Source organism: Malania oleifera, chromosome 3 (assembly GCF_029873635.1).
Source record: "Malania oleifera isolate guangnan ecotype guangnan chromosome 3, ASM2987363v1, whole genome shotgun sequence".
Taxonomy (NCBI): domain Eukaryota; kingdom Viridiplantae; phylum Streptophyta; class Magnoliopsida; order Santalales; family Ximeniaceae; genus Malania; species Malania oleifera.
In genome coordinates this window covers 101,915,283-101,928,880 of record NC_080419.1, presented here as the reverse complement: position 1 = coordinate 101,928,880, position 13,598 = coordinate 101,915,283, and the positions used below count along the sequence as shown (strand labels likewise).

The window sequence follows — 13,598 nt, the reverse complement described above, 5'->3', positions numbered from 1 at the left end:
AGAACACATTGGCACTCAATCTAAAATATCAAATCTTGAAAAGGCTACTGCATTACACAATTGAGGTTTTATGCATTTGTACAAAAAAACACACCTTTTGCATCTTTTAAATTGATGCCTACACATTTTGGGTGTGTGGTTCTCATGTTAGATTTGTCTAGAATATTTAACTGCATGTTTTATATCGAAGGAATGTCATAATACGACGTGCCTTCTAAAACTCTTGAACCTCAACATTTCCAAAATAAGTGAGAGAATCTTAGATCTTGAAAAGAATTTAAACTTTGAAGTTGTTAACTATATCTCGTCATAATTAATCTAATCAATTCAAGTTACCAATTTTTTAATGTCCAACAAGTAATTTGCAACTTATATTTGATTTTTTTTTTTTGCATTATATTTGTGATTTTATTCATTAGTATTTATTTTTAAACTATATGCAAATCATTTACACATTTTTATCTAAAAATAAAATTCTCAAAAGGCTTATGCTCCAATGCCTTAAGGGTTGCTTTAACTTACGCCTTGCTTCTTAAGAGTTAAAACACCCCTGCTTATGCCTTTGCCTTTTAAAATATTGATAATTTCCCAATCTTTATCAAAAATACCAAAAAATGATTCTGGATGCTTCATGCTATCGAATAGTACAATGAGATTTGAGTGCCTAAGTCCATACTAGCTCTTGATCACACTATGGCAAATGAAATATCGCTCTGGACAACATAGCGACTTCCCAACTATAGTGACATTTTGGAGACCAAATTACCTAAATCCCAACACATAGCCTTAGTTTAGGCCTATACACCGTCTCCCAACTAACAAAGCCTTATATCCCCATCTCCAGTATGGCTGCCAACCCCACAGCAACCCTAGACAAGGACAAGAAACAAAGGAGAGAATTGATTCAAAACTACAGCAACATTTGAGTAACATGAAAGCAACATTTTAAATTTCGACTCTTAATTCTTGACTAGAATTTTGAGGTTTCAGTGTTGATGTCAATTTTCGATTTCCATTCTTAACTATAACAAGCATTAGATCTAAAGCATGGAATTTTTAATGAAAATTAAAGAATCTGGCTTAAACATTATAATGCAAGATTTAGAATTATATAGTATTATAAATAAAAGACATAAATGACATAAATATTTGTGTCATGTAATTGGTAAATACTACTTTTGAGAGAGAAATCGGAATAAACTAATGTAGCCAATATTTAAACTCCATTTTTCACATAAATTTCAAAAAAAAAAATGAAAATTATCATTTCTATCCTTCTTGTCATATTCCGTATTTGCAATAAAATTGAATATTTCTTAAGAGAATTTTGAAATGTAGGTCTTCAAACATGAATTTCAATTTTAATGAAATTTGTTTCATAGTCAAATTTTTGAAAAATTTTGCTGAAATATCAAGATTTCGATAATTTAAATGATTAATGGAAATTTCAACAAAATTTTCTAAAACAGAAATTAATTGAAGTTCCAATTTCAGGAGCAGTGGGAACAATGGACATTTCAACTGGACATTTCGACAATTTAAAGAGACTTAAGACCATGCACAGATGAATGATTTGACCACAAGTAATTAAAGAAATTTGCAAAATAGTACGCAATATGTGTTACCAAAATAAAAGTTCACAATACCGGTAGCATACAAATTATAAGTTTCCATATCATAATACAATAACAAAAAAAAAATCAATGAATGTATTTTAAGCATGAATAAACAAAACAAATCAATTAGTGTATTTAAGCATGACTAAGGAAATGAGTGATGGAAACAAAGCTCTTCTATATTTGGCCATCAAGACCAGAAGCACAAAACAAGTTCACAAAAATATTGCAAAGTTACACCAAGATGATAATGTAACATGCAACAATTTGCTGAAAGCTATAGCATTCTTGGTTAAAGAAACATAATATAACATAATAAGATTATGGATGCATACTTTTTCCTTGCCAGGGGTGCGCTTTCACTTGGAGTTCACCTTAGAAATTTCCTCCATTTTAAGTTCACCTTTAATAGATTTTGTGGTCGACTTTGGAGATGACAACGTTACATGTTCATAATCAAAACAATTCTTAGCTATATAGAATTTTGCATACAAAAAGAAAAATAACAACATAAGGAATTGCAAATGCACTTTTAAGGCTGATTAAAGTAAGGTACCTTGTCTTCATCTTCAGCCAAAGATTTTCTTCCATCTTTCTCCAAAATAGCTTTTCCTCATACCCACCTTTTCCCATCTTCTTGCTGCTTTATAGAAGGCCCATCCTCATTGTTATTGCTTAATTCCACCTTTTTCCCAGATGGCTTTGGCTGTTTTCCCTCTGGCTCACCAGCAGTCTTGCTTCCTTTCTTTATAGTATCAACTGAAACTGAAGTTCTGTCCTCATCAGCAATCTCAGTAGGCACTTTCTTCCCTGCACGCCTTTGAGGTTTCGAATCGCTTGCTCCTTCAGATGCCTTTTTAGCAATATCAGCTGTTGGTTTAGCTTCTTGAGTCAAGCCTTCTTTCTTTTTTGGCCACCCACCCTTTCTAGAATGACTCTCATCAGGTAGGCCCTTGCTTGGGGATGAGGAAGCAACATTCACAGCCTCACTCTCTGAAGCCTTTGGTGAGGAAACCCGAACACCTGCATCATTCTCATTTTCTAATTGTGCAGCTACCTCGGCAGATGAACACTCACGAAGTGGATTATGCACTTGCATGCTACAAATTTTTTGACAATTGGGCAGTTTCTCGGCTTCTTTATCACCATCAATATGAGAAAAATCAGAGGGTTCTGCTGAATTCATCACAGAATTTTGCTATTTTCCCCTTCTCTTTGAAGACTGTTCTGTCATTGTTTCATAAACCGCTAGCCTATCACCCGATTCACTCTTGCTTCATGCATTAATACTTTGGGACTGATTATTACGCTTTTTTGAAGAGTTAGAATCCAACAAAGAATCATCACGTGGGGCCTGCGAGACAACATTGCTCATAACAAATTTCTGTGATCTGTCCACAGCAAGATCAACTTCTTATGGGCAGAGCTTCTTTTGAAATCTTATCAGCTACCTGAGAAATGAACAACTGATTTTAAATGAATCATTTTAATTTTCAAGTTGCTATCATTAAAAAATTAAACAGATCACAAAAAAAAAAATGAAGCATACAGGTTTAAAAAAAAAAAAAAACAATGGGAAAATAAGAAAAACGTGCCTGAACTGCCTCGTCTGAAGAAACCCTCACCATCCTGCCCTCATCAGCCTGTAAATTATCAAACTACTCTTGAGAATCAAATCACGACCCGCATTCACACCACAGAAAACAACATGGTAGTCTAATATTTGTATCAAAGTTAGCACCCATAACGCAATAGACATAAATAAATAAATAATTTCACATGTAAGGACATGTGCCTTCATACCAAGTGCCCACATACCAAAGCCAGTGCTGTCCAACATAATATTAGAAAAACTTCTGCATCTCATATCCATTGAAGTTGATGCCAAAATTGTATAACTAAGAGACCAGCAGATGGGACAGGGAGTGTATGCCAGTATGAAACATGCTCCAAAGATTTTACAACAGAAAGCATCCAATAAGAACGACATGAAACTCCCAAAAAGAACAAAACCGCACTACACATCACAAATCAAGGAATACAGAAACCGCACTACACATCAAACTAATCAATTAAAATGACAAATAAAATCAACAAGGGACGCAGAACATAGAAAAACAATGAATTAAGGATTAAGTCGAGAATAGGAAGGAGTTCATAGACAGACGACGGAGGCTGAAGAAGGCGATTGCCAGCGTCCAGAAGCTGCTCCTCGAGCTCTCTATCTGAAGATGACACCATTGCTTCGCTCTCTCGGGATCTAGGAGAAACCGACAAGGCCGACGCCCAATTTCACACCGTTGAAGCTCAAGAAACCCCACCTGAAACCCGCGATATAAAACAGCAAACGACGAAGAACACGAGATACCGGAAAAGAGGGGGATATTGAGAAGGGGTTTTTAGAGAGAGAGGAGGGAGGGAAGAGGAAGGGCGTGTCGAGACTCGAGAGTCGTAAAAAGTGAAAATTTTATTGTGAAAAAAACAAAAAAAAAATTATTAATAAAATTTTAAAGATTGTTATTAATTTATTATGTTGGTGGAAGGGAAAAGGTTGTGGAAAGGAGGAGAAAGAGAGAGAGAGAGAGCAGAGCGGAGCGGAGCTCGGGCGGGCAAAACGGGTCATGACCTATCGGGTCATTCGAATCCGCCCGTTCAAAACGAATTTGGGTTTAGGGAAGTCAACACATTTAATAAACGTACGGATCACGGATTAACCCGTTTACAAACAGGTTCAACCGGGTTGGAACGAGTCACCCGTGGATCATTTATATACATCATAATGCACGCGAGCACACGGCCAGTCCACCCATGCAAAAAACCCTAAATCCTTAATCCATCCGCAGCTCTCGCCTCTCACTCTTTCACTCTCTCAGTCCTCTCCTCTGGTGCGCTGCTGCGTGCTGCGAACGATCCATTCGAACCACTCCTAATCCTCGTCGCGGCTGCCTCCTCCAGGCTCCAGACTCCCCTCCTCAATCTCTCCCTCCGTCTCCTTCTTCAGGATAATGGAAAGGATAAAAAGCAGCGGGTGAGTGATCAGATTAGGGATGGCATTTTGCTTACCAATCTTTCCTTAATGGAGCGTAATGGGAAGGATTTAAAAGCTCAACAAAACAAGATGGGTTTGTGGCTTTCTAATCCTAGAGGCCTAGAAGTTCGACCAAATGACAGCAACAGCAAATGGAAATGTTTTCAAATGGGCCTTCTTAGTCAGATTTTGTTTAGGTTTTTACTTTGTTTTGATTTTTTCTCTTTTGAGTACTTCTTGCCTTCCTACAGCTTGCAATTTCTTTTTCCTCTCCTGTTATATATTTCTTTTTTCATCTCAAAAAAATAATATATGTGTTGAAGGAATGGGAATAGTGCTGTACTAATGACAACCATTCCATTTCTTTCACGTTTTCGTAATCAGGTGGCGTTGTCGAAAGATCTTTGTCGTACGATCGTTATGTGCACAGGAGAGCTGGTTGAAGACATGGTTGAATCCAGAGATACGAAAATTCCTGTACACAATTTGCCTGGCTTGCATTGCTTAGTGCTCAACACTTCCATATTTTGGGAGAGGCAAGCTACTGACTTCATAAATTGCAATTACTGGCATATTCTTTTGGAAATTTTAACATAAGACTTTTGAAATGTCTTTCTTCTTCTTTTTTTTATTTGGATGGGGAGAAATTTTTTATGAAAGAATAAGAGAATATGAATTTATACATACTAAGCTGCACAATCCCAAAGAAGAGCCAATTTCTACCCATGTAACCAATTATGTCCATCATGTTATTGCTTTAGAGTTTGAAATTATGAATAGCTTCCCAAGAGGGGGGGTGAATTGGCTTTTAAAATTTCTTTTAATTCCTTTTTAGAATTCTTAAACTTATTTTATTTCTTTTAACCAATTCGTAATTGATTTGTTTAATTTGTTAAGCACTCAAGAACTTAGTTTCTTTACTTAATTTTTAACCATACAAACATCCAATCATTCAACCAAACCAATCAACTAAAATTAGAAAGTAAACAAACAAGCCAATACACAGCACTTGTGTAATATAACAACTCAAGATGGTTGTTTGTTTATATTTGCCAAATTTGAACTAAGCCCTGTAGTGAATGAGAATTTATGCTTGCTGATGTAAAGCCCTGTATAAATGAATCAAATCACTATTTCCAAATATTTAGAACTCAAATAAACTCTTGGTAAATTTATCTTTAGGATGTTAACCAAGTAACGTACTCCCGTAAGGTTTCCGCAAGATATGGTGTGACCAACATACTCCCTTTCGGTTTCCGCAACCCAAATCAAAAACTAACCTTAAGTTTATTTGATTTCCAAATATTACGTAGTATATATGTTTATCAAATAAATTATCCACGCAATTTAAATATGCTGAAAATAAAGAGTAAGGGAAAAAGAGAATGAGACGGAGATTTTTACGAGGTTCGGCTTCAACACAGCCTACGTCCTCGCCTTTGGCCAAACCACTAAAGGATTCACTAAACCTGTTCCATTGACGGCTGGAACAAACCTTTACAACACTCCTTGGTTAAGGCTAGAGCCCACCTTCTCCAAACGATATTCCCTCGTTCGGTCACTCCTTTAGGCTAGAGCCCGCCTCTCTAAGTAATATCCCCTTGCTTAGCCAACGATCCAAACAATCCTTGGAACATCAAAGAACTACAAGAAATACAAGATAAAATATGCGTACAAATATACTCTCTCAAAAGGCAAGTTAGTACAATTTCAGCACTATATACTTGAATGTAAAATATCAATATGAAATACAATGAAACTCAAGTGTAGAATTCATCAATATCCTTCTTAGATGAGGATTAGTAGTAAAAATTCAGAGGAGGAAGGATTAGCACTTCAGAATGTCTCAGTAAAAGAGTTTTGCAATGAGTGAACAAGAAAGCTTTGGAAGAACAAGAGTGCTTTCAGCTTTACAAGCAGATTTTTCAATTCTTGGATGTATTTTGATTTGCAAAACCATGTATTTATAGGCTTTCAAACTTATTTCCATGTTGCAAAAGTTTCCTTTGAGAATTTCCCAAGTTGTTAGAAAAATTGGAGCTCAAAACAGCTATATTTTAAAATATTAGAATTTAAAAATTTGTCCGTTGAATAGTGTTCAAACGTCTGAGGATTCGAGGTCAGACGTCTGAAGTTCCTGAAACCCCTTTAAAATAGAACTAGATACAGGGTCAGATGTCTGAAGTCTGGGTTCAAACGTCTGAAGTTTCAGGTTTAGATGTCTAAAGTTGCAAGTTCAGACGTCTGAACTGCTATTGCCACTTTTTGTCTTGTTCCATAAATTCTTCAGACGTCTGCACTTAATCTTCAGACGTCTGAAGTAATTCTTCAGATGTCTGAACTTAAAGTTTAGTCATCTGAAGTCTCTCCCATGAATAGTATTCAGATGTCTGACAGCAGTGACCCCATTTCAGTGTTTTATCCATAACTTTTTTGTATAACTTCAAATTAGGTGTTCTTGGTGTCAAAAGAAAGATAAGAGAAAGTCCTACAACTTTCATGTTGACCACTTTTTAAAATAATGAGTTTTGATAGAGAAAAATTCACCTCAATGCGGATGTATAAAAACTGATAACATTTGGAAAAACTCTTTTTAGTACTTTTTATTCCAAAAATAATTCTAACCTTGTTAAAATAATTTTTGACTTTATAAAAATATTTTCCAGGTATTTTAAAAGGTATCTAGGTCTAATAAGTTAACTTAAAAGTTTTAAAATATTTCAAACGATATTTTAAACATTAAAGCACTTACATGAAAACTTTTAAAACTTTTCTTATTCTAGGTTCTTGAGTCTTCATGTTTTGTCCTTGGATTGAGTCCATCTTTTCTTCAAGCTTCCATATTCTTTGAACTTTCTCACTTTACCTTTCTTTGGCTCTTTTGACTTTAATATGTCTTGGCTTTCAACAACTCATTCATGTCCTCATATTCTTCAAGGTTTCATATATCATCTTTAAATCCATGTTTTGACTCTTTTAAGCTTTATTTAATCCTTGTGAGCACCTTCACCTTACTTTCTCATATGTGAGCCCTTAAATATTATCACTCAAACAAATACATTAAATTTCACTTGTTTGTTAACATCAAAACAAGATAACAAGATTTTAAGCCTTGTAAGGCCAACAGAGTTAAAATTTAAAATTTTAATTTTTTTAAATATTTTAATTTTTTTACTTTTAAATTTTAAAATAATTAATTTTTTTAAATGGGTAACCCATGAGCCGCCCGTTTAATAAACGGGCCAGTTAGGGTTAATAAGGTTGTGACCCATTTAATTTTGATCTGTTTATGACCCGGCCCATTGGCGACCCGCCCGCCTTCTCGCCCGTTTTGCCACCCCTAAGTGGAGCTGAAGTCGGATTCTGCAAGGTTTTATAAAATGAATTTGAATGTAGAGCGTTGAAGTCCGCCAAGCGTTTCGGTATACGTGGACTTGCCCACACGCTCTGATTCAAAGTACTTTGAATTTTATGCTTTCAACCCTTTAAGGGGAGTGTTTGGTTTTGGACTCGGGGTATCATATCCTGGATTAGTGGGTAAAAAGGTTACCCAGTGTACATGCGGGTCTAGGAAATGCGCAAACCATATGGGTCTATAGTATGCAATTTTATTTTATATTTTTTTGAAAGATTATTTTCACTTTTTTATATTAAATTTACTAAAAATTTTAAAAAGTATATTAAACAATTAAATTTTTTTAAAAAAATAAACATCAATCATGCATTAAATCAAATTTGTTCATTAATTTCCTATATGTTTTCTCTTCTTTTTTTTTTTTGCCTCGTTTTGGTTGTGATTATACATGAAAACTTTGGTTCTTTTATTTTTTTTTCTTTACCTAATATTTTTAAGCTTCAAACAAATCCTAGGTAAATGTACAAGTGTAAAATTTTAAACTTTGGTCCAATATTGTTTACTAATATTAAAAACTAATATATTTATTTTCAAATTTATACATATCAATTTATAAGATACAAATATTAGAAAGGAGACAAGTTTACAAATTTTGATCTATTCAATTTTTTGCCACTTTAAAATTTTAAATATTTGATTTTTAATTAGTTTATTTTCATTAATTTTTTTTAACTTGATTTTTAAAATTTACTAATTATATAATATACAAAAAAATAAAATACTATTGTGTTATGAAATATAATGCTATGGTGGCTCCTTTAGTATATTATGATTTTATATTAAATAATAAATTATGTTATAGTGTTATAATATATGAATTTTTTATTTACTAATTACATATTAAAATATAACTTATATAATACAAGATAAAATATAATATTGATAATGTCTAGTTAAAACAAAATAACTGTGGCGCCCCCAAATCCGATCAGGTCTGGGGTGCGATTTTCCATTAATTAAAACCTCGAATATTTTATACTAGAGTACTAAACAACTGTACATGCATGGGTATCTCTAATATTTACATTCTGTGAAATATAAAAACATCTTTAACTATTACTATACAAATATTTATTCTAAATTGTATTCTCTAATCCCGCCTAGATGTTTGCTATATCTGATTCCCAGTAAGTCCTGCATAGCTATCTGTAATGTGGAATAATAATTGGGGTGAGACGACGTTGTTGGGATTGATGTGATCCCAAAAGGGGGGTGAATTGGGTTTTAAATCATTTTTCGCTAATTTAAACAATTGCGCTAATTCACCCCATATCATATCTCATACAAAATAAAACGTGTGTATGTAAAATGATTGAGTTATTGGTTCATGCATACACGTGTATCTCATTCAATGTAAATGTGTGCATGCAACTAAATAATACAGTAAATAAATAGGCATACACATGTTGAATTTAAAGTGTAATAATTTAAATGAGATAGGGAGAGAGAGACACAAGATTTGTTATCGAAGTTCAGCTAAAACCAGCCTACGTCCCCGCCTTAGGTATAACCCCCAAGGATTCCACTAAACATGTTCACTTAACCGGGTGGAGTAAAAACCTTTTACATCCCCTCCTTACAGGATGAGGAAAACTTCAACTCAATTATTAGGCTGAGCCGAACTAGTCTCACTTACGGGGCTGAGACTCCCCAGTTTAATTCCGGGCTGAACCGAATTGGTCTCATTTACAGGGCTGAAACTCCATAGTTCAATTTATAGGTTGAACCCAACCATTACATTAAAACCATTTTTGTACATGAAAATGTTTCTGAAAATACAAGCAAGCACGCACACAATAAAGCTCAATACAAGCACTCTAAAATGATATGGAATGATGCTCAGTAGAGTAAGGGTGCTTTCCTAAACATAATGTTTTCAATCTTCAAAACGTAATTTATATGATATGCACAACAAAGCTTTGAACCCTAATAAAATATTCTCCTAAAAATATTTTTCAAAAATTAATTGGAGAACCTAGGGATTTGATTTTTCAATTGATTATTGCAAGATAAATATTTTCTATAAAAGCATGAATGCAAGAAGTAAATGCCTAAATAAAATGTATGCTCTCTTTGAAAAGATTTTCTAAGAAATAATAAAGAGAGATTTGGAGAGTAAAATATTTGCCCCAATGAAAGAGTTTTTGCAATAAAAAAGTTTTTTGGGGAACTTTGATTAAGATAAAATTAGAGAGAAAAGTTGGCTAATCAAAGTTGCTAATCTTGGCTTATGAAGGGGTATATATAGACTCAGGGAAATTTTTGACCGTCGGGGACACGCTGGGTATTATTAGAAAACTTTAATTAATTTTTAACCCTAATTACCCCAGTTAAAAAATTGCAACCCGAGAGTTTTAGTCACTCAAGCCATAGGTTCAGTCGCTTAAACACTCACAAAGAGAAAAGGAATTTTTGAAGTTTGAGTGCCCGAGTCTTGGTTCGGTCGGCTGAACAAAAGTCAGAAACATTCGTTCGTAAGTTCGGGTGCCCGATGCTAATTTCGGTTAACCGAACTGACTAATTTGGTTGCTCGAGGTCTAATTTGAACAAGAAGGTTCGGGCACCCGGGTTGGTGAAAAGGTACCTGATATGAGTTCGGTCACCTGGGGAAGATCAGTTCAAATTGGTTCGGTCGCCTGAAACCTCACAAGAATGTCCTATTTGGTCTTTTGAACCTATTCAACCATGTGTGAATAAGTTATGACACTTTGTACAAAGGGCTAAGGGTCCTAGGGTCAGAATATGATCTAGGCATTTTAATTTACCTTAAAATCCTGGCGTCGGTCGACCATTTTTCCTACAGTCATTTGATTAACTTATAGTCTGACTACGGAAATACTGAGCATCTAAGCATATCATGCAGATGCATGCATTATTACAGACCAATATATATAAAAAATTAAATGCAATTACAACAAATAAACATCTTCTTCATCTTTTTGCTCTTCTGACTTCATGGAATGCACTTGATTGTATAGTCTTTAAGTCCTGCAAGCTTCCATCGTTGTTTCCTTATGTGTGTGTTAAATAAATGGACCTGTTTACATGCTAAATACACACATAAGAAACATGTGCTTTGTCAGCATCAAAACAGGGATCAGACTCAAAAAGTCAATAGACGCTTAAAAAGTGTAAAAGATTATTATCAGTATGTAGTTAATATGAGCTTTACAATATCAAAATTCATTTAATAATTAACCGTTAACTGTAACTGTTAAAAATAGCATTTGAACAACTGTAAATCATTTATATATTATTTTCATCCAAATAACAATATGCATATATCTATATATACTTCTCTTTATACTTTTCCTTTAAATCATTATTTAATTCTACTAAACAGGACTCTGTTCACATATATAATATGTATATATTTTCCTTTACTGTAAATCATTGTATAGGCCCTTTAAATGTGACCTTGTATATATATACTATATGCATATTTTTCCTTCAAATCATCATTTAAGTATATTCAATAGTTATGTTCACATAAATATATAAATATGTATAAAAAAACCTTTTTTGACCTATTAACTATAAGTCATGTTTACCCTTATGATTAGATTGTGCGGTCCGAAAACTGGATTTAACTGGTTGGCCGGTCAAACTAAATCAACATCATCATTAAGTGCAATTTTCTTTATTAAGTCATGATCCGACCCAAGTGTGCACTCAGGAGAAATTCACTCTTATATAAAACCACTTTATAAATAGTGTGGTGCACTAATGATCATTTGTAATCATAAGCTACGGTATCGAGCATCGTAATCGTCGAGTCATCAAGGTTCTTAAAACATTCCATTATAACTTATGCAATGAAAAAGTATCATAAAAATTCATCATTTCTCAATATAAACATGTAATAAAATTCTTTCATTATTTATTATAAAACAAGTAATAAATATAACATCATAAAAAAATTTCATCCTTATTCATTTAATTAATATGTACTAAAATAAGCTCATACTACATGATTTGCGTGCTAATAATTATTTGTTGTTAATAGAATATTATAACGCTGTAATTTACCCGAATGAATTAAAATACTTCCTTTAAAACAATAAACTCAGTTATATTTAATAAAAGACCGATATAATTAAATCCAAATACTTTAATTTAATTTAGGTATATTTAATAATAAACTAATATATAATTTAAATTATGTATATAAAAATGGATATAATCCAATCCCTGTATTTTAATTTAAATAAGGTATAATTAAATAAAACGAATATAATATAATTCTTGTACTTTAATTTAAAGAAGGTATATTTAAATAAAAATGGACATAATCCAATCTCTATAATTTAAATTAAATTAGGTATATTTAAATAAAATACTGACGTAATCCAAATCACTTGCCTTAACTTATTCCTCTTACGCAGCTAAGGATGAATTCCTAAAATGAGTTTGGAAATAGTGGGGGAGTAAGAATTTTAAGTGTATAAATTTTTCTTCTTCCTGAATTAATTAAGGGATAAAATTTAGAGAGAGAGAGAGAGAGAGAGAGAGAAATGTACGAAGAGGGGGGGTGTTCTGTGTCAGATTCAAAATTGAATATGAATTCAATTATTAAATTGACATCATCCATTAATTATATTATTTATTTATTTATTATTATTTTATTTTATTTTATTTTATTTTATTTTTACATTCTTCCCTCCTTATAATAATTTCATCATCAAAATTTGCTAGCTATAAATTTAATGGGAATCTATCGCATTATTTAAATGAGTACCTGCTTTAGTGTCATGCCTCGTTGAAAAATGTGGATATTTCTGATGTATTTATTCTTCTTATTCTTCTAATTCACACGAGGCTCCCTCAATGATATAATTGCGTCAGAGTACCTTTACCAATGGAATCTTTTTGGTATGTAATTCATGATCCTTTCTGTCCAGAATCTAGACCGTCACTTCTTCATATGATAGGGTATCGTTGACTTCCAACAACTCATAGTTTATCACATGAGAAGGGTCTGAAACGTACTTCTTCAATATTGAAATGTGAAATACATCATGAATTTTGGATAATGCTGGCGGTAGTGCTATTCTGTAGGTGATCAAACCAATTATCTCAAATATCTCGAAGGACCCAATATATCTGGAGCTTAACTTATCCTTCTTTCCAAATTTCATAATCCCTTTCATGGGAGCCACCTTTAGAAATATATTATCTACTACATCAAACTTTAACTCTCATTGACGGGTATCCGTATAACTCATTTTGTCAAGTTTGAGCTATTTTTATTCTATCCGTAATGAATTCAGTTTTCTCGGTGGTTCGTTATATGATCTCTGGACCTAAAAGTTGTCGTTCACCTATTTCATCCCAATATAATGGAGACCGACATTTCCGACCATATAATGCTTCATAAGGTATCATCTCTATGTTGAACTGATAGATGTTATTGTAGATGAACTCAACAAACGGTAGGTACTAAATCCAACTTCCTTTGAAATCAAGCACATATGCTCTCAACATATCCTTTAATATATGAATTGTCCTCTCTGATTATCCATTAGTCTGATGATGAAAT

General features: G+C 33.2%; 1 protein-coding gene across 12 annotated transcripts in view; it reads right to left on the bottom strand.

Annotated features, from left to right (window-relative positions):
- The window catches only part of LOC131150816 (sister chromatid cohesion protein PDS5 homolog C-like), a 31,457-nt gene extending 27,420 nt beyond the window's left edge, over window positions 1-4,037 (bottom strand). For 11 of the 12 annotated variants that reach the window (XM_058101799.1, XM_058101811.1, XM_058101803.1 and 8 more), the window contains exons 1-4: window positions 3,784-4,024; window positions 3,208-3,259; window positions 2,173-3,063; window positions 1,952-2,041 (exon numbers count right to left, since the gene is read on the bottom strand). The gene's annotated coding sequence lies outside the window, so the exon portion shown is untranslated. Of the gene's footprint in view, window positions 1-1,951; window positions 2,042-2,172; window positions 3,064-3,207; window positions 3,260-3,419 lie in introns of all 12 variants that reach the window. The other variant, XM_058101800.1, reaches the window with a different exon arrangement.
- Between the last annotated feature and the right edge of the window lie 9,561 nt (window positions 4,038-13,598).